This window comes from Molossus molossus, unplaced genomic scaffold (assembly GCF_014108415.1).
Source record: "Molossus molossus isolate mMolMol1 unplaced genomic scaffold, mMolMol1.p scaffold_m16_p_16, whole genome shotgun sequence".
NCBI classification, from domain to species: Eukaryota; Metazoa; Chordata; class Mammalia; order Chiroptera; family Molossidae; genus Molossus; species Molossus molossus.
The window spans coordinates 8821507-8842925 of NW_023425351.1; the positions used below are offsets into that span (position 1 = coordinate 8821507).

At 39.9% G+C, this 21419-nt stretch overlaps 1 protein-coding gene and 1 pseudogene across 1 annotated transcript in view; both read right to left on the reverse strand.

Annotated features, from left to right (window-relative positions):
- Positions 1–21419, reverse strand: part of SPIDR (scaffold protein involved in DNA repair) — a 493368-nt gene that overhangs the window by 74073 nt on the left and 397876 nt on the right. The window lies entirely within an intron of this gene.
- LOC118631973 lies at positions 12524–12623 on the reverse strand (annotated as a pseudogene).

Below are 21419 nucleotides of genomic sequence, written 5' to 3' on the forward strand. Positions count from 1 at the left end.
AGAGCATTGGCCCGCAGACTGAAGAGTCACAAGTTCGATTCCGATCAAGGGCACACACCCCTGTTGCGGTTCAGTCCCCAGCCCTGGACAGGGTGGTGTGGGAGGCAACCACTCAATGTGTCTCTCTCACATCAATGTCTCTCTCTCTCTCTTATTCAATCTGAAGATAAATGGAAAAATATCCTCGGGTGAGGATTAAAAAAATGGACAGAAGACCTGAACACACTCTTCTCCCAGGAAGAATACAAATGGTCAACAGATATATGAAAAGATCCTCAACTTCACTAGCTATTAGAGAAATGCAAATCAAAACTACAATGACATACTGCATCACAACTATTAATATGGCTATTGCTAAGAAGACAAGTATTGGAGAGGTTGTGAAGAAAAAGGAACCCTCATTCACTGCTGTTGAGAATGTAAACCAGTACAGCCACTATGGAAAACAGTATGGGGTTCCTAAAAAATTAAGAATAGAGTTACCATGTGATTCAGCAACCCCTCTTTTGGGTAGCTATGTGAGAAATTTGAAAACATTTATTTGCAAAGACATATGCACCCCTATGTTCACTGCAGCATTATTCATGGGAGCCAAGATATGGAAACATTCTAAGTGTCCTTCGAAAGATGATTAGATAAGAAGATATAATTTATATCTATATCTATATCTATATCTATATCTATATCTATATCTATATCTATATCTATATCTATATCTATATCTATATCATCATGGAATACTACTTAGCCATAAGATGAAATACTGCCATTTGTGACAACATGGATGAACCTGGAGAATATCATGCTAAGCGAAATAAGTCAGAAGTTAAGAACCATGTGATTTCACGCATATGTGGAATATAAAACTGAAATCAACAAATAAACAAATGAGAAAAACTAACAAATAAAATTCATAGACAGAGATAATACTATGGTGGTTACCAGAGGAAAAAGGGTGGGGGTCTGGTAAAGGGTCAAATATATGGTGACAGAAGATAATCTGACTTTGGGCAGTGGGCACATAATGCACCATGAAGATCATGGATCATAGAGCCGCACACACGCAACCCACTTAATCCCATTAACCAATGTCGCCCCAATAAATATAATAAAAATACATAAAAATAATTTTTTAAAAAGTGAAAACCTACACTAGTGAATTCAATAAACTTATTTCCTGCTATTCCAAATAAAATAAAATAAGTTGTTTATAATTTTAAATGATAAAATTTCTTCCCAATATCAAATTAATGATATCACATACATTTCGATATTTAGTTGTTTTTATTATTTATCAGTTCTAGGTATTTTTAGGTTTCCATTATTTCCTCTTTGATCCATGAGTTATTTGGACATATTTAAATTTTTTCATAAGGCCATATAACATATATTTTTTTGTTAACTCTAATTTATTCTTTTTTTAAAATCCTCACCCAAGGATTATCTTCAGATACAGTGGGAGGGAGGGATGGGGGAAGAGAGAGAGAGAGAAACATCGATGTGAGAGGGAACATTGACTGGCTGCTTCCTGCACGACCCCAACCACGGCCGAGGATGAACTGTAATGGAGATACATGTCCTTGACCGGAATCAAACCCACGACTCATTGGTCCATGGATCAATGCTTTAACTGCTGAACCAAACTGGCTAGGGCTCTAATAATGATTATTTTAAATGTGGAGACTTTTTTATGGCACAGTACATAATCAAATTTTATGAACATTTCAAATAAAAAGAATGCTGTAGCTGTTAAGTAGAGGGTTTTGTACATGATCTGTAAGTTACTTAAGCATGTTTTTCAAATCTTCTATGTCTTTACTAACTTTTTTGTCTGCTTTACTGATCAGCTACTGCATTAGTTATCTATTGTAGCATAAGAAATTATCACACAAATTAGAACCTTAAAATACAAACATTTATTTTTTTCACAGTGTATGTGGGTTAGAAACTTATCTCGACAGTAGTTGGTTAGTGTCAGGCCCTGTTCTTCTATTTGCATTATTTAATATTAAAAGGAGTAAGAAGTAGGCCATCATTATCCTTACTTAGCACATAGAAGACGCAAGTTCGGAAAGGTTTAATATTTTTCCCTAGACCATATAACATTAAATAAGAAAACTCTTCAAATAAAAATTAGCCTGGCCGGTGTGGCTCAGTGGTTGAGCATTGACCCATGCACCAAGAGGTCGCCAGTTCGATTCCCAGTCAGGGCACATGCCCAGATTGTGGGCCAAATGCCCAGTGTGAGGTATGCAGGAGGTGGCCAATCGATGTTCTCTCTCATCCATGTTTCTATCTCTCTCCCTCTCCCTTACCCTCTCTCTAAAATCAATCAAGAAAAAAATAAAAATAGAAATAAAAATTAAAAATTAATATATAAACATATTAGATACAAATATGACTTTAAATGTACAAAAGTAGAGAATTACCAGCCTGATTTCTGGAGCTAAACCTCCACCGTATTTTCAGTGAAGGTGTAACCAATCTACACACTATTGTGGTAAGTGATAAATAACAGACCTTCCATCTAAAACAGTGTGGTCCAAGAGAACTCTCTGTGCTTATGGGCTGTTCTACATCTGTGTGGTATTCACTAGCCACATGGGGGTAATGAGTGCTTCCAATGTGGCTAATGTGGGTGAGAAATGAAATATTGTATATTTTAAATTTAAGTAGTTATTTGTGGCTAGTGGTCACCCTATGGGACAGCACAATCTATAGGCATAAGAATCAGAGCATCCAGAGATGTCAATCAGATGGCGGCAGAGTAGGCTGAAACTATACTCACCTCCTTCCAGGACCAAACTGGAATTACAACTAAAATAAAGAACAATTATCCTGAATAACCAACTGAAGACTAGCTAAGAGGACTCTTATAACCAAGGATTTACAGAAGCACCCTTGCAGGAAGGGCGGAGACATGAAGGCGGCTGGCTTGACTCCCACGGTGGCAGCTGAGGTATTGCAGAGATATCTCAGCTGTGGGATGTTCCTCCTGAGAAGCTGGGGCCTAAACCCCAAACTTGGCTCCCCAGGCCAGAGAACCAAAGTTGGGAAGAGGCACCCACATAACATCCAGCTGTTAAAAGCAGTGGGGTTTCTGTCCATGAGGGAGAGATAGAGTCTGTTGAAGACACCAGCACCCTCTTAAAGAGCCAATGCACAAAGTTTTGTTCACAGTCACTCACCCTGGGCTCTGGCAGAGGGAGGGACAAGTAAACTAGAGTTGCCTGAGGAAATTCTGGGGTTTGTGACTCTGGAGAGGCAGCTGAAGGGACAGCTGCCAGAATCCTTGTGCTGAGACATTTATGCACACCACAGATGCCATCTTGCTTGGGTGGAGCACTCCCTTCCTTGTGGTACCAGCCCAGGGGAAAGCAAATGCCCCACCCTTTGGATTCCATCTATCCCCACTCTGTGGAGATTATGCCCTGCTGAGGAATCAACTGCCTCTGACAGGGTGTAGAGTTCTGGACAGACTCAACAGGTGTTAGTAACTGAGTTGTCTGGCTTTGGGGTGGTGGCTATTCCCCACAACTGTCCTGTGAACCTGACTGGTGCTTCCCCTTCATGGGAAATCCGACAGAACCACCCTTATGGCCTCTGGCAGACCCAACCTCCTGGCTCCAGATGCCCTACCTGCCTGACTCCTTGTGGCTCTGCACTACTGAGGTTGGGGAAAAATCTGGGACAGACTGAATCCTATGGCTCTGGAGTGAGGATCACATCCACCACCTTCCCTGAAGCTGGACCAGCACCTTGCCTTATGGGAGATCGACTCGCCCCATCCTCCAGATTCTGCCAGAGGCTCTTTCAATGACTGAGCCTAAGAGGCAGCCAGTAGGAAGAGGTAGATCTCTGGGTGACTTAGGACTTTTACAGACCTGCACCCAGGCCCAGTGCTGGAAAAACAAAGCCCAGCAGAGGCAGCCACAACCTGTGGATCAGGTGTAGCTCCTGACAGGTAGCTGGGGGCCAGGCACATGTAAGTGCCTCACTTTGGCATGTACCCGAGTTCCTCCCAGAAGTCCCAGAACCAACCTACCCAGTGGCCAGCTTCAGACAACATCAGAGGAAGCTTCACAAAGAGCATATACAAAGGGAGATCTCAGCAGGCACCAAACCTTGCTGAGGCGAAATCTGCTTATGTAGTCAGCACCTGCACAGCAATTTTCACACTGTGGTCAGGTTTGAGCCCCACAGTCAGCCAGCCTGAAGGTATATCCAACCCACACAGGCCAGTAACAACCAAGACTCAATTACAACAGGAGAGTGGACATAACGCACACAAGAAACCTCCCCAGAGCACCCAGCTCAGGTGATAAAGAAGAGTGCCCCACTAGGTCCCACAGGATACCTACTACCTACTGTATAAGGCCACCCACAAAGACGGGGAGTCATATAACTGTCTAATATATGGAAACAAACACAAAGAGGCAGGCAAAATGGGGAGACAAAGAAACAGGCCAAAATGAAAAACGGTAGAGCTCTCCAGAAAAAGTGCTGAATGAAACAGAGTCAAGCAATTTACTAGATAAAAAGTTCAAAGTATTGATTATAAGGATGCTCAAGGAACTTAGTGAAAACTGTAACAGCATGAAAAAGGACAAATCCCTGGCCGGTGGCTCAGTTAGTTAAAGTGTTGTCCCATACACCAAAAGGTGGTTGGTTTGATTCCCGGTGAGGACATGTATGGGAGGCAACTGATTGATGTTTCTCTCTCACATTGATGTTGCTCTTGCTCTCCTTTCCTCTCTTTCTAAAAATCAATAAAAACATCCTTGGGTAAAGATTAAAAAAACAACAACAAAAAAGGGACATAGAAACCATAAAAAAAGACCAGTCAGAAATGAAGAATACTATATCTGACACAAAAAATACACTGAAATAAAAGTAGGTGGATGAAGCAGAGGATCGAATCAGCAATTAGGAAGATACCCAATAAGCACAGCAAAAACCAAAAGGAATTCAAAGGAATAAGGATAGTTTAAGGGACCTTTGGGACAACATGCATATTATAGGAGTACCAGACGGAGAAGAGAGAGAGCAAGGATTGAAAACCAATTTGAAGAAGTAATGACTGAAAACTTCCCTAACTTGGTGAAGGAAAAAGACACACAAGTACAGGAGTGCAGGTTCCCAAACAAGATGAACCCAAACAGGCCCACACAAGACACATCATAATGAAAATGACAAAGGTTAAAGACAAAGCGAGATTCTTAAAAGCTGCAAGAACATGGAAGGACCTGGAGAGTATTATGCTGAGTGAAATAAGCCAGTCAGAGAAAGACGAGTACCATATGATCCCACTTATTTATAGAATATCATGAACAAAATAAGCTGTCGATCAAAATAGATCCAGAGTCATGGAAGTAGGGAACAGACTGACAAACAGAGGGAAGGGGAGTGGGGGAGCTGGGAAGAGATAAACCAAAGAACTTATGCATAACCAGGGGACACAGACAATAGTTTGGGGAAAGCAGGAGGGGGTTGGGAGAGGAGGGAAAAACAGAAAAAAGAGTATCAGCTGATTTCTCAACAGAAACATTTCAGGCCAGAAGGGAGTGGCAAGACATAGAAAGTGATGAAAAGGAAGGTACTATAACCAAGACTACTTTACCCAGCATGCTATCACTCAGAATTGAAGAATAAAGAACTTCCTAAACAAGAAAAAGCTAAAGCAGTTTGCTACCATGAAACTAGTATTACAAGAAATGTTAAAAGGGCCAGGAAGGAGGAAGAGGTGGAGGAGGAGCAATGGAGGAGGAGGAAAAGGAGGGGGAGAAGGAGGGAGAGGAGAAGGAGGAACATAGTTAAAAGAATAAAATGGCAATAAATAAGTACCTATCAATAATCACTTTAAATATAAATGGCTTAAATGCTCAAATCAAAGACACTGGATAGCTGAATGAATAAGAAAGCAAGACCCATATATATGCTGTCTACAAGAAACTCTCTTCATAATGAAAAATACACACAGGTGAAAAGTAGAGGGATGGAAAAAGATATTTCATTTAAATGGAAATGAAAAAAAAAAAAGCAGGGGCAGCAATACTTATATCTGACAAAATAGACTTTAAAACAAAGGCAAAAGTAAGATACAAAGAAGGATACTACATAATAATACAGGAAGCAATCCAACAAGAATATATAACCCTTGTAAACATTTATGCACCTAACATAGGAACACCTAAATATGTAAAGCAAATCTTGATGGACATAAAGGGAGAGACTGACAGAAATATAGTCATAGTAGGAGATTTTAACACCTCATTGACATCAATGAATAGATCTTCTAGACATAAAATCAACAAGGAAACTATGGCCTTAAATGACACAGCAGATCAGAAAAATTTAATTGACCTTAGAGCATTTCACCCCAAAGAAGCAGAATATAAATTTTTTTGAAATGCACATGGAACATTTTCTAGGATAGACCAACCACATGTTAGGACACAAAACAATCTCAATACATTTAAATAGATTGAAATCATATCAAGCATCTTCTTTGACCATAATGCTATGAAACTAGACTTCAGTCATAAGAAAAAACCTGAAGAACACGCAAAGAAATGGAGGCTAAATAATATTTTACTAAACAATGAATGGGTTATCAGTGAAATCAAGGAAGAAATCAAATTATACCTTGAAACAAATTAAAATAGAACACAACAACTCAAAGTCTATGGGACACAGCGAAAGCAACCTAAGAGGGAAATTCATAGCATGACAAGTTTATCTCAAGAAACAAGAAAAATCTCAAACAAACAATCTAGCTTTAAACTCAAAGGAATTAGGAAAAAGAACAACAAACAAAGCCCAAAGTGAATAGAAGAAAAACAATAATAAAGATCAGAGCAGAAATAAAGGAAATAGAGTCTAAAAAACAATACAAAGATCAATGAATCGAAGAGCTGTTTCTCTGAAAAGATAAACAAGATAGAGAAACCTTTAATCAGAGTCATCAAGAAAAAAAGGAAGGACCCAAATAAATAAAGTCAGAAATGAAAGAGGAGAAGTAACAACTAACACCAAAAAAATAGAAAGGATTGTAAGAAAATATTACAAACAACTATATGCCAACAAACTGGACAATTTGGAAGAAATGGATATATTCTTAGAAATATACAATCTCCCAAAATTGAATCAGGAGGAATTAGATAAATCTGAATAGACAGATTATAACTAGGGAAATTGAAGCAGTAATCAAAAAATTCCCAACAGCTCTGGCCAGTTTTGCTTAGTGGTTAGAGCACTGGAGTGTTGACCAAAGTCATGGGTTCGATTCTGGTCAAGGGCATGTGCCTCAGTTGTGGTTTGATCCCTGGCACTGGTTGGGGTCATGTGGGAGGCAACCAATCCATGTGTCTCTCTCACATTGATGTTTCTCTCTCTCTCTCTCTCTCTCTCTCTCTCTACCCACCACCTCTCTCCCTCCCTCTCCCACAGCACTTTGTCTGAAAATCAATAGAAAAATAGCCTCAGATGAGGATTAAAAACAAACAAACAAACAAACAAAAAACTCCAAACAAATAAAAGTCCTGGACCAGAGGGCTTCACAAGTGAATTTTACCAAACATTCAGAGAAGAACTAACACTTAACCTTCTCAAACTATTCCAAAAAATTCAAGATGAGGTCATCTTCCCAAGCTTATTTTATAAGGCCAGCATTATCTTAATTCCAAAACCAGATAAAGACAATACAAAGAAAGATAATTACAGGCCAATATCCCTGATGAACATAGATGCTAAAGTCTTCAACAAAATATAAACAAACTGAATCCAGCAATACACTGAAAAGATCATACACCATGATCAAGTGGGATGTATCCTGGGGATGCAAGTTTGACACAGTATCCCCATATCAATAAATGTGATATAACACAAACAAAATGAAGGATAAAACCATATGATCATATCTATAGAAGTAGAAAAAGCATTTTATAAAACCCAGCATCCATTTATGATAAAAACTCTCAGCAAAGTAGGATTAGAAGCAACATACATCAACATAATAAATGCCATATATGAAAAATCCACAGCCAACATCATTCTCCTTGAGACTGGGAACAAGACAGAAATGTCTATTTTTATACCCATTATTCATTATAGCACTGGAAGTCCTAGCTACAGCAATCAGACAACAAGAAGAAATAAAAGGCATTCAAAATGGAAAGTAAGAAGTAAAACTGTCATTATTTATAAATGACATGATACTGTATTTAGAGAACCCCAAAGATTCCACCAAAAGGCTACTGCCTCTGATAAATGAATTCAGTAAAGTAGCAGGATACAAATTAAATTTCCAGAAACCAGTGCATTTTTATACACCAATAATAAATTATAAGAAAGGGAAACTAGGAAAACAATCCAATTTACAATTGCTTAAAAAAAATACATAGGAAAAGATTTAACAAAGGAAGTAAAAGACCCATACTTGGAAAATTATAAGACACTAAAGAAAGATATTGAAGAAACAACAAATAATTGGAAGCATATATCGTGTTCATGGACAGGAAGAACTAACATCATTAAAATGTCCATACTACCCAAAGCAACCTACAGATTCAAAGTAATTTCTATCAAGATACCAATTGTGTATTTTAAGGAACTAGGACAAATATTCCAAAAATTTATATGGTACCACAAAAGCCACAGCAATATTGAGAAAAAAGAACAAAGTTGAAGAAATAAGGCTATGTGATATCAAACTATACTACAAGGCCATAGTGATCAAACTAGGATGGAATTGGTAAAAACACAGACATATAGATCAATGGAACAGAACAGAGAGCCCAGAAATAAACCTACACCCTTATAGGCAATTGATTTGACAAAGGACATCCAATAGAAAAAGATAGTCTATTCAATAAATGGTGTTGGGTAAATTGGACATATTCGTGCAAAAATGTGTAACTAGATTATTTTCTTACACCATACACAAGAGTAAACTCAAAATGAATGAAAGACTTAAATGTTTGACTCAAAAAAATAAAAATCCTTGAAGAAAACATAAGCAGTAAGATCTTGGACATTTCTTGTAGGAATATTTTTTTCTGATATATCATCTCAAGCAAGGGAAACAAAAGAAAAAATAAACAAATGGGATTACATTAAACTAAGAAGTTTTTGCACAGCAAAGGAAACCATCAACAAAATGAAAAGACAACCCACTGAATGGGAGAACATATTCGCTGATATATCTGATAATAGTTTAAAATCCAAAATTTATAAAGAGCTTATAATACTCAACACCAAAAAACCAAAACAATCAATTAAGAAATGAATAAAGAACCTGAATAGACGCTTCTCCAAAGAGGACATACAAATGGCCAACAGATATATGAAAGGATGCTCAATGTCACTAATCAACAGAGAGATGCACATTAAAACCACAATGAGATATTACCTGTTAGAATGGGCATCATCAATAAATCAACAAACAAGTTGGTGAGGGTGTGGAAAAAAGGAAACCCTCGTGACCTGTTGGTAGAAATACAGACTGGTGCAGCCACTGTGGAAAGCAGTGTTACTTCAAAACATTAAAAATGGAATTGCCTTATGACCCAGAAATTCTACTCCTGGGAATATAACCTAAGAATCCTGAAACACCAATCAGAAAGAATATATGTGCCCTTATGTTCATTGCAGTGTTATTTACAATAGCCAAGATTTGGAATCAGCCCAAGTGCCCATAAGTAGATGAGTGGATAAAAAAACTGTGGTACATTTACACAGTGGAATGCTATTCAGCTATAAAAATAAGAATCTTACCTTTTGTGACAGCATGGATGGACCTGGAGAGTATTATGCAAAGCAAAATAAACCAGTCAGAGAAAGACACGTACTGTATGATTTCGCTTATATGTAGAATCTAATGAATAAAATAAATTTAAAAGATTGAGACAGACTCATGAATTCTGAGATCAGACTGACAGGTGTCACAGGGAGGGGACTAGGGTCTGAGTGAGAAGGGCGAAAGGACTATTCATTCAGACATAAAATAAAGAAAGGAAGACTCATGGACACAGAAAACAGTACGGTGATTGCCAGAGGAAAGGGAGGGTGGGTGGAGGTAGAAGAGGATAAGGGGGTTGATAAATGGTGATGGAAGGTGACTTGACTGGGAGTGGCAAACACCCAGTACAATATACAGATAATGTATTGTAGAACTGTATATCTAAAACCTACAGTGATACCTCGGTTCTCGAACATAATTCGTTCCAGGAGGACGGTCGAGAACCAAATTGTTCGAGAACCGAAGCAATGAAACCCAATAGGAAATAATGGAAACTGGATTAATTCGTTCCAAGCCCCAGAAAATGCCTATTTACTGGCCTAATTTGTATATAATATGTAGAAAAACATAAGTCTCAACAAGAAATAAAAGTGTACAGTATGTCTAAGGGTTAAATTCAGTGTAAAGCGTGACTCTCTCCACAAAGCGTGACTCTCTCCACAAAGCGTGACTCTCTCTCTGCACTCACACTGATGGCGCAAGCAAGGCGCGCTGGGCCGAATGAATGCCATTCGGCTCAACTCGGCTCATCTCGGAAGTTCGAGTTCCAAATATTTGTTCGGATTCCAAGACAAAAGTTTCTCGAATCTCCTGGTCGAATACCGATTTGGTCGAAATCCGAGGCGTTCGAGAACCGAGGTATCACTGTATATAATTTTATTAAACCATGTCACCCTAATAACTTCAACAGAGGAACCAAAAAGTACAAAGTTAACCTTTCAAAGAACAGTAAATAAAAAGTGATATCATAAGTGAACAAGTGGTAACTTTTCCAAATTATGTTTTATAAAACATTAATACTTAAAGATGTTAAAAGATATTTCTTGAAAATCATAACCAAAATGTTGCTAGAAATATTTTTTCTAAAATGTAGTTTATCAGATCTATGGAGAAAAATATAACAAAATCACATAAAATTATTACTGTGCTCAACTGACCTTGCAAATATGATATATATATATTTCTTATTCTCCCCTGAGGATATTTTTGCATTATCTTCAGATACAGCGAGAGAGGAAGGAAGAGAGAAACATCGATATGAGAGAGACACATCGAGTGGTTGCCACCCACACGACCCCAACGGGGGCCGGAGACAAATGGCAACCAAGGTATGTGCCCTTAGTGGGAACCGAACTGGGGACTCTCTGGTCCACAGGCTGACGCTCTAACTGCTGAGCCATACCGGCAAGGGCTATGACATTTTTTTTTTACCCAAGAACATCAGGAAATTCCTGACTGGTCACTTGATGAACATATGATTTTTGGTCTTCACATCGTGCACAAGCAATATTTAGCAGATGATATCCATAAGAATGTACTATCTTTTAAAAAATTTATGTTTTTATTGATTTTGAGAGAGAGAGAGAATGGGAAAGGGAGAGAGAGGGAAACATCAATGAGAGAGAAACATCAATCAGCTGCCTCCTGCATGCCCCCTCCTGGGGATTGAACCCACAACCTGGGCATGTGCCCTGACCAGGAATCGACATATTGGTGTATGGGTCGACACTCAACAAACAGCCACCCTGGTTGGGCTGTACTATCTATCTTAAGATAACTAGTCTTAACATTTTCACACATGCATAACATTATTTAATGTTATGGCTATACGACATTTATATAGCACAAACTAATTTCTCATGGTTTTATTACTGGAAAAAGATAAAATTATACAAAAATTAGAGTTTTGTGGCTCATAATTAGGTCTGAATCAAACAAGTAAAAAGCTAGACTACTTCAAAATGAAGATGAACAACTGTGGCCTTTGGTTTTTACAAAAATGTGTTGCCTAAGATAAAACAATTAATGTTCAATCCTACTAATTTAACCTCAGCATTTAAAGTAAAAAAAAAAAAAAAAAGTGATATAAGCTATTTGTTTCAGTATTTTGAATACTGTCCCACTCACTGCCTTCTGGCCTTCCATGATTCTAATGAGAAGTTAGCTATTATCATGTTGGGGTTCCCTTGTTATATGATGAGTCGTTTCCACTTGATGCTTTCAGGATTTTTTCTTTGTCTTTAGTTTTCCACACTTTGACTATCTTGTATCTGGGTATGGATCTCTTTAGATTTATCCTTCTTGAAGTTCATTAAGATTCTTGAATGTGTAGATTAAAGTGTTGCAATCAAATTTGAGATGTTTTCAGCCAGTATTTCTTCCAGTATTTCTTCTGAACCCTTCCACCCCACTGCCTTCCTAGCACTCCCATTACATGTATGTTGGTGCACTTAATGGTATCCCACATTTCTATGGGGTTCAGTTTAATTTTCTTCATTTTTTACCCTTTAGAATATTTTCCATTTGGGAAATATCCATAATTGTATAAAGATAATTTATTATGGTGTGCTATAATTCTCCATAAAGACTGAGTTATTAAAAGTTCTTCAAGTACTTTTTAATCTTTAAAATACTCTATAGTCATAAGTTTGAGATTAAATTTTAAAATCCTTTTAAAATTACAATACTCTTCTTTTGTCAAACTTTAAATATGACAAAGATCCAAGAAATATGTAACACTGCACAGATTTGCATGTCATTCTTGAGCAGAATCTATATTAATCTCTGTATCATTTCAATTTTAGTATAAATGCTACCAAAGCAAGTAGTCTTCATTCTTTCCTCTCTCTGTCCTTCAGACTGCATTAGCTCAAGTTTACAAATTATTTTCTTCTGCCAGCTCAAATCTAATGTTGAGCCTATCTAGTGAATTTTTCATTTAGGCTATTATACTTTCCAACTGCAGAATTTCCATTTGGGTCTTTTTTATAGTATCTATCTCTTTATTGACATTCTCACCATTTGGTTAGACACTGTCATCACACCATCCTTTAATTCTTTACACATGGTTTCCTTTAGTTCTTTAAAACATTTGTAACCACTGCTTTGAAATCTTTGCTAAGGCAAATCCTTGGGCTCCTTCAGAAACAGTTTCTATTATCTGCTTTCCCCTCTGTGCATGGGTCATACTTTCCTGTTTATTTGCACATCTTGTAATTTTCTGTTGACAACTCCACATTTTAGGTAATATATTGTGGCAACTCTAGATATTGCCAATTCCTACCTTCACCCAGAGTTGATGTTCTTATTTGCAGTGTAGTTTATTCACTTGTTTTTTCCCCTGCAGACTGCAATTTCTGATGTTCCTGCTCAAATATTTTTTGTCTTGTTTTTATCTTTTCACATGACTACCTAGGGTTTGCCCCTAGGTCAGCATAAGCCACTTATTGGTGAGAGGATGTGTTTAAGCCCCTTAGCCATTTAGAATGTACTCTTTCTGATTGGATGTGTATGTCTTGAGGGTTGCTATCCTAGTTTAAGGAGTATAGGCCTTTGTCCCCATCCCTCTCCTTCAGCCAGGGCTTGTGTGTCTCCTCGTCATGGGCATGCCAGACTGCCAGGGATGTATGTGATTTAATTTAAAAGGCTGGCTTCCTAAGAGTTGCCCATGTGTCAGAGCAGCTTACTATTCATCTTGTGTTTGGAGGTGGTACTGCAACCAAATCTTCCCTGTGGGCTGCTCTGATTTCTCCTGAGTGGGTGCAGCCGAGCATGTCCTTCCTGACTCTGAAGTTGGACTGTGGTTTCAGAGGGCTCCTCTTGGCTGTCTTTTTCCTGATTCTCTCTGATAAACATCTGCTTGTTTATATAGTATTATGGAGCTACAAGCACTGTTTGAATTGCTCTCTATCAAGACCCTTATTATTTCCAACTATGCCCTTGGGCATGGAATTCTCCTGCTCTTTTCCCGGTAAAGGCAGCCCTCTCAGGCAGCACTACAGAGCTCTTCTTCCTCGTACCCTGTCTCCCTCTGGGTGGAACCTCTGTGCCACTTCATAAAACCAGGGGTGGGGACAGTGCCCTTCTCCTGAAGTGACACTGCTGCTCAAGAGTGGGTGCTGCTGCTGGTTTTCTGGGCTTGCCTCTCTGGCGCTGTGCCTCTACCCCGTGGGTGAGCTGGGATAGCACAATTGTGCCAGTATTCTTGGCCTGCGACACTTGGGGTACAGCTTCTACAACATGGGCTGAGCAATAAGAGAAACTGCGGGACATACCTCCCAGAGTACCCTAGACTGGGAGCGGAGGTGAGGGGCCATCCTGACGGTGCTCTGTGGGGAGAGCCCCAGAGCAGTCTCCAGCATGGATTTCGCTGGTTGGGGAGTAGGTCATGGCTCAAGGGCCACACACTCATTGCTCTTACAGAGATTTGACGAGATGTTTCTCCGTTTGCTGTATGCCCTTAGGACAATTTCCAGAGGCTTCACCTGATTATTTTATTATGATTGCTGCAGCTAAAATGTTTATTTTTTAGAAAGAACATCTACTGTGTCCTCACTCTGCCGTTTCAGAAGTCACTTTTCTATTTTTTTCTTCAGTTTACTTCCATCAGAAATAAAGGTCTTCTGGATACTTAACGTGTAAGACACATCATGTGTAGCCATTATTTGTAAGTTCTGAGAGTATTCGAAAACCTTCCATTCTAAATCTGTAGACTTAAGTGTGAATTGTTCTTTTATTTCCCCCTAAAAAACATCTTAATTTGCTTGAACACAACAAATGGACCGAGTACGAAACGGACAAGTCGGAGGACAAGTGCGGTAGCCTCGGCGGCGCGGAGGCCGCAGAGCCGGGCGGCACAGGATTCTTGAGAACACAGTCCCCTGCCTGTCGGGGCTGGCGGCGCACCTGCGATCCAGCTACTCATTGTGAGATCCAGGAGGGCTGCCACTCGCCCAGGCCCTCTGCGCGGCCGCGCAGGTGGGAGCGAGCAGCCCCGCGGACTCCGCGCCGGGAGACGCAGCACAGTAAGTGACCATCGGCCGGGTGTGGGAAACACAAACACGCGGTGGGCTGGTCCAGCCAGGGAAGTTTTCTGAAAAGAGATATCTTCACGTGGAGTCCTGAAGGAGGAGAAGCCAAGCATACAAAAAGTTGAGAAAAAACATTTACAACAGAGAAACCCGCGATAGAAAAGAGCTTTTCCATGTTTGAGAAATTGAAAGAAGGCTAGTAAATAAGTAATAGGAAGGAAGGAAGGAAGGAAGGAAGGAAGGAAGGAAGGAAGGAAGGAAGGAAGGAAGGAAGGAAGGAAGGAAGGGAGGGAGGGAGGAAGGAAGGAAGGAAAAAATAAGATGGGGAAATGGTAGTGAGAAGAAAGACTAATATTTGGGTATTTCACTTCATTATTATTAATTTAAAATTATATTTCTGAAAAACTAAAAATCTTAAGTATTTGTAAAGGAAGAAGAGGGAGCTGGGGAGGGAAAGGACTGGGTGGGGAGAGCAGTAGAGAGGCCTCATCTTGATGCAGCTAGTCTCACGGTGGGCGAGGTTGGCACCTAAGTGACGCGCAGCTGTGTGGGGTGAGGGTGGTGAGGCCGCGCGGTGCAGGGCCTGTGTGAGGAGGGTGACCTGACCAGGGTTCGGGGTGGTGAATAACTAGCATGTGTGCCAGCCAGACAGTTACCTCTTGCCCTCCATGGATCAACAACGGGGAGATACTAAAAGGTGAGATAAAGTTTTTCTTTCAGAAATACAACTCTTAGGACCAGGCAGAGGATGACTGGAACAGAGAACTTTTAGAGAGTGTATTCTTAGACCCAGTGTGAGTTTACTTACTGCCTTAATCAAAGACAACTGTCTGTTAGGAAACAGTAAAGCTAAAAAGTGGTGTTCACAGGCCAAGTCCAGCTGGCAGTTTGTTTTGGTTTATACAGTGTTAAACCTTTTTAAAATTAGTAACACACAGCCTGGCCGGTTTGGCTCAGTGGTTGGAGTGGCTGCGGACCAGAGAGTCCTGGGTTTGGTTCCCGCTAGGGGCATGTACCAAAATAAATAATAAATAAATAAATAAATAACACATATTAAAAATTGGGTAATTTTACATAAAATTAAAATTTCCCATTGTCTTAAGAAACCAGCAGCTCTGACACCCGGTCAATGCTCCATGCATGAAGCACCAGGTTGTTAGTTCATCCCTGGGCCCTGGCCCCACCCCTGACCCTACCCCTCACACACCTGCCATCCTCTTGGCCTCGGGCAGCATGTGAGCATGCGTAGAGAGCATTTCAAGGTAGAGACAGAAGAAAATGGCCATGGATGATAAATGAGGGACAGGAAAGAATCTATGGGGCCTAAGATTTCTATGGAGGTAAATGGTGGAGAATCAAGAGCAGCTTCAGGGTCAAGCAGCCCAGATACGGACTTCTCTCAGAGAACAGAGAAGCTGTGGAATCAAAAGGCTGGTCAAGTGCCTTGAGCCAGGAAGCAGGCAAAGACAGCTGATTAACACAGAACATGGAAGTCCCCACTGGTCAGTGGAGGATGGGAGTCCAAGCTGGTGGCAGAAGCCACAGAGGCGGGGAGGGGCTGGCTTCCATCCTGCTGCTGTCACTGACAAACTGGCAGCTCTCTGGCTGACAGGGGTTATTCCCTAGAGGCTTTTGCAATTATTCTAGTCTAAGCAAGATTAGATAATTATATATCTATATCGGAGGCTGCAGTTCAGGCACCAGAGGTCCCAGAGCAGACAACGCAATGGCATGGGGCCACGCTCGGCAGGACAACCGTTTGAAACAAGCACTGTCCTTAAAAAGTTCTGAAATATGGTGAACTTAGCTGCTGACCAAGCCATGTGGAGGTTAGAATTGGCATTTTAAAGTCAGGTGATGAGTCAGTGTTCATAAAATGAAGCTTCCATTTTGAAAAGCAGGTAAAGTACATCCTTTCGCTCTCCTGCCACGGAACACCCATTGGACCAGGTGAAATGTAGGTTCAGTTACTATCAAACTCTCCACTGCTAGTGATGGGCAAGCTAGGGCTTAGGCACAGCAACTTTCCATACTCCACGCAGCACTGAGCACGGTTCATGGTACCCCACACCCCACACGAGAGGGGCACTGCTGATGTGAGGATTAATGTAGGTGAATGCTAGAACAGCAATGAGAACTGTCTTACAGAGAGGACGAAGGGTGTTAGTGGTTAGAACAGGAGCCTCAGCAAGGCATTCACTCGATGAGACAGAGTTTGCCATTCCGAATTCTTGGAATAACAGTCTGGCAAGTGAACGCCACTTCTTTAAGATCAATGTCGCATCCAGGCCTGAAACATACACCCTCATCCAAATAAAATGCCCCCTCCATTTTCACGATTTTAAGCATGTGGTGCGGGGAACGGCAAGCCTAGAGAAGAGAGGCTCTGTTCTGGGCTCTGCTGCTGGCGGATGCAGGCTCCTGGCTGCTTGGAGCCTGTGAGATCCAGACCACTTTAATTTGCTTCATCCCCAGCCAAGTGCCAGCACCCCATCTGTGCTCAAAATCTTAGTTTCCTTCACCCACCAGCAAAGTTTACTGTTACAAATGGAGTTAATCGAGAAGAAGATGCTTTTCTCTAATGCAGCAGCTCTTGTAAGTCTGTGAGCAGGTGCACGCACCGTTGTAAATGGGGCAACCTTGTGAAGGGGCTTAGAGAAAGATGTTTGCTTGTGTACTGTCCCACACAGAAATGATACTGCCATACATGAAATGGGTCTGTGATTGGCCTTGCCACGCTGCCTTCATCATCTAGCTACTGCAATTTTATTTGTAAGGTAAAGCATTAAATAATAATTAAAATGCCCAGTGTCTTCAGCTTGCCCCTGCCCCCAGCCAGCCATGCTGCACCCACCCCAGCTGGGAAAGTAAAGCAGCAGTCAAAAAGCAGTTCAAGGGTACAGAGTTCTAGTAGGATCTCCTCTGTTTTAGCCGTTAGGAACCAGTCGGCGGGACTTTGATTCTGTGCATTTCTGAGCCTTGAGGGTGAGGCCTGCAGCACGTTGGAAGAACTGACTGAAACCAGGGCCAAATGAAACTACATTCCATAGCACATTCCCTCCAATATAAAATAATACAGATAAGAGGTTCACTGTTCAGTCCCAGCCATATCATGTTGGAAGTATAAAAGTCCATTATGGAGTTAATATTTGTCTTAAAGAATGCTTTTTTCTTTCTCTTACCAGCTTACTATTACATCATGCTAATAACAGAATACTTTAAAAACTCTAAAATACATGTATTGTTAATCTGTAAAAACAACAGAACAAAGCACAAGGAATAAGAAAAGCAAAACTGTTGATTTGTAGAGGGAGTTTTAGTGAGACTATAATTTAATTCCTTTGAAGTTTTAAATGCTCCTCCCAAAGTTTTCAAAAAATATTCATTTTCCCCTTTCAATCACTAACTCCATTTCACAGATACACGAGAAAAGAGAAACAGCAGACGTGTGTGTGTGTGTGTGTGTGTGTACCGAAAGAGAACCTTAAGTGAAGAGTTGAGTGAATGTGGGATGTTTACATGAGTTAAGAGAGCAGTTCTTAGCAGTCCACCAAGAATTCCCGGAATCACAGTCAATCCCGGCAATTTTATTCTAGGTCAGTGTCAACTTAAGCAGCTTCTAAAGATCAACAAGGATCTTTTGCTCCATGTTATGATCTCTTACTAAGCCTCAATTTAAGGAAGAAACAGAAGAAATTAGATGACGTGAGGGGAAAAAAGCAAGAGAGAAAAGGAGAATGGAGAGAAGAGAGTTTGAATATTAACATGAACGAGGAGAGATTCACTGAAAAGTGGGAGGGAGAGGAAGGAAAGGAGGAGAGACAGACAGCAGAGAGCTGAGTGGGCGGAGGACCTTTCCCCAGCTCCACCAACCCACAAGGCAGAGAGGAAACTGATACAGCAGGACACTGTGTTCTTCTCCTGAAAAACAACCAGGCTGAGGTCCTAAAGTAAACAGTTAATCCTGATGTTTATCTTTTTAACATGATGGGATGTTAACAGGATAGTTTCTACTACCCAGAAATGTGGCTTTTATTCATTTAAAAAAATCTTATTTTCTCTTTGCTAAAAATAAAAATGTGACACGTAAACTTTGTAATATCAGAGAACAGGAAGAAATAAAAATCTTTCTTTGCTTAGAAGTGACCTAACTAAAAGGATTCCAAAAAGTCTGAGACAGACCTTTCCTACAAGGATACATCCTCTCTATTTCTGGAAAATACTGCATTGCTAAAATTAACCAAACCAAACCACCTTTTGCAAGCTTGATCTTTAAGGAAGACTCAAATAAAAGTGCTGACATACTGGTGCCATCCTGGACTTTGATTCTGGTGGCTGCTCGTGAAGAGAACATGGTGACTGTGCCAAAGCAGAGCAGGAGAGCACACTGCACGTGCTACTAGAACTCTGCCTACAGAACACGTTTTCAAAGACAGTTATTACCATACATTTCTGTTAACTGAAATATCTATTGCAATAATAGATAACTATTATATGCAAGAATATCTGTTGAGATTCATGTGTAGTTGTAAGATGTATTAGAGAGATCCTACGTACATTTTGCCCATTTTCCCCCAATTGTGCACTGTGACAGTACAATAACCCAACCAGGATATTGATACAATCTATCAATATTACTTAGATTTCACCAATTTTACTTGTACTGTGTGTGTGTGTGTGTGTGTGTATGTGTGTGTAGTTAGTGCTATAAAGTTATCACCTGTGCAGGATCCTATAGCAACGATTTTCAACCTGACTATTTGGTCAGGGGCACTGATGGTTCTCAGCCTTCCTAATGCCACGACCCTTTAATCAGTTCCTCATGTTGTGGTGACCCCCAACCATAAAATTATTTTCATTGCTACTGCATAACTATAATTTTGCTACTGTTCTGTCTTAGGTGACCCCTGTCAAAGGGTTGTTCGACCCCCAAAAAGGTCGCGACCCACAGGTTGAGAACCACTGCCTTAGATTGTCAAATAAAAAAATGACAACAGCCAATACAATAGCCATCCAGTGTGAATGAATCAAAATTATACCTTTATTTTTTTCAAATCAGTAAAAAAAGTATATTTTTTGCTGTGCCACAGAATTTTAGTAATTAGTTTATCTGTGCCATGAGATGAAAAGGGTTGAAAATCTCTGTCCTATAGCCACCACCAGTCAAGATACTGAACAGATCTATCACCAAAAGGATCCTACTTCCCTCCATCTCCCCAACCCCCATCCCAAACATCCAGAAACCATTAATCTGTCTCATTTCTAAACTCTGTCATTTCAAAATGTTGTAAAAATGGAATTATCCAGTATAAAACCCTTGGGATTGGCTTTTCCCCTCGGTACAGTTTCCTGGTGATTAATCCATGTTATCATGCCTTTTATGTTTATAACAGCTTTATTGGACATAATTGATATACCATATAACTCACCTTTTTTATTGTGGCAAAATACACATATCATAAAACTTATCATTTTAACCATGTTAAGGCATACAATTCCGTGGCTTTAAGTACATTCACAATGTTCTGCAGCCATAGCACTATTTAGTTCCAGAATATTCATTCCCCCACGACCACAAAACGTACCTATTAAGCAGCCCCCTCCAGTCTTTCCCTTGAGCACCTGGAAGCAACTAATCTACTTTTTTCCCTATAGGTTTGTCTATGTGGACATTCCACACAGATGGACTCATACACTGTGTGGCCTTTTGTGTCTGGCTTCTCCCACTGAGCACGGTTCAAGGGCCATCTCTGCTGTGGCCTGTGTCAGTACTTTACTCTCTTTTGTTGCCGAATAATATTCCATCATATAGATATACCACATTTTGGTTATATTAGCTGATACATGTTTGAATTGCTTCTACTTTTTTTGCTTTTATGAATAATGCTGTTATGAACATCTGTGTAGAAGTTATGTGAACATATGTTTCCCAATTCTCATGAGTATATTCCTAGGAGTGCAAATGCTGGGTTAGGTGATAACTCTATGTTTAACTTTTTGAGAAAGTACCGAACTCTTTTCCAAAGTGGCTACACTATTTTACATTGCCACCAACTGAGTATGAGGGTTCCCATTTCTTTACATCCTTGCCAACACTTACTATTGTCTTTTTTATTATAGCCATCCTACGGGGGTGAAGTGGTATTCCATTGTGATTTTGTTTGCATTTCCCTAATGACTAATGATGTCGATTATCATGTGCTTCTCAGTCATTTATCTTCTTTGAAGAAATGTCTTTTCAAATCCTTTCACCATTTATTAGGTTATATTTTTGTGTGGAGTTATATGAATTTTTTAATATGTTTTAGACACAAGTTTCCTATCAGATATGTGATTCGCAAATAAATTTCTCCCATTCTCAGAGTTGTCTTTTTATTTTCTTGATGATGCCGTTCGAAGTGCAAAAGTTCTTAATTTTTTTTTAACATTCAACTATTAACTTTATTTATATTACTATGCTTAAATTTCATGGAACGGACAACCAAGCAGTTCTACCCCATTTCAGGAAAAATTTCCAATCAACACCAATTACATGGTGACAAATAACTGGGAATGGTGACATCGCTGGGTGAAGACTGACAAGGAAAGAT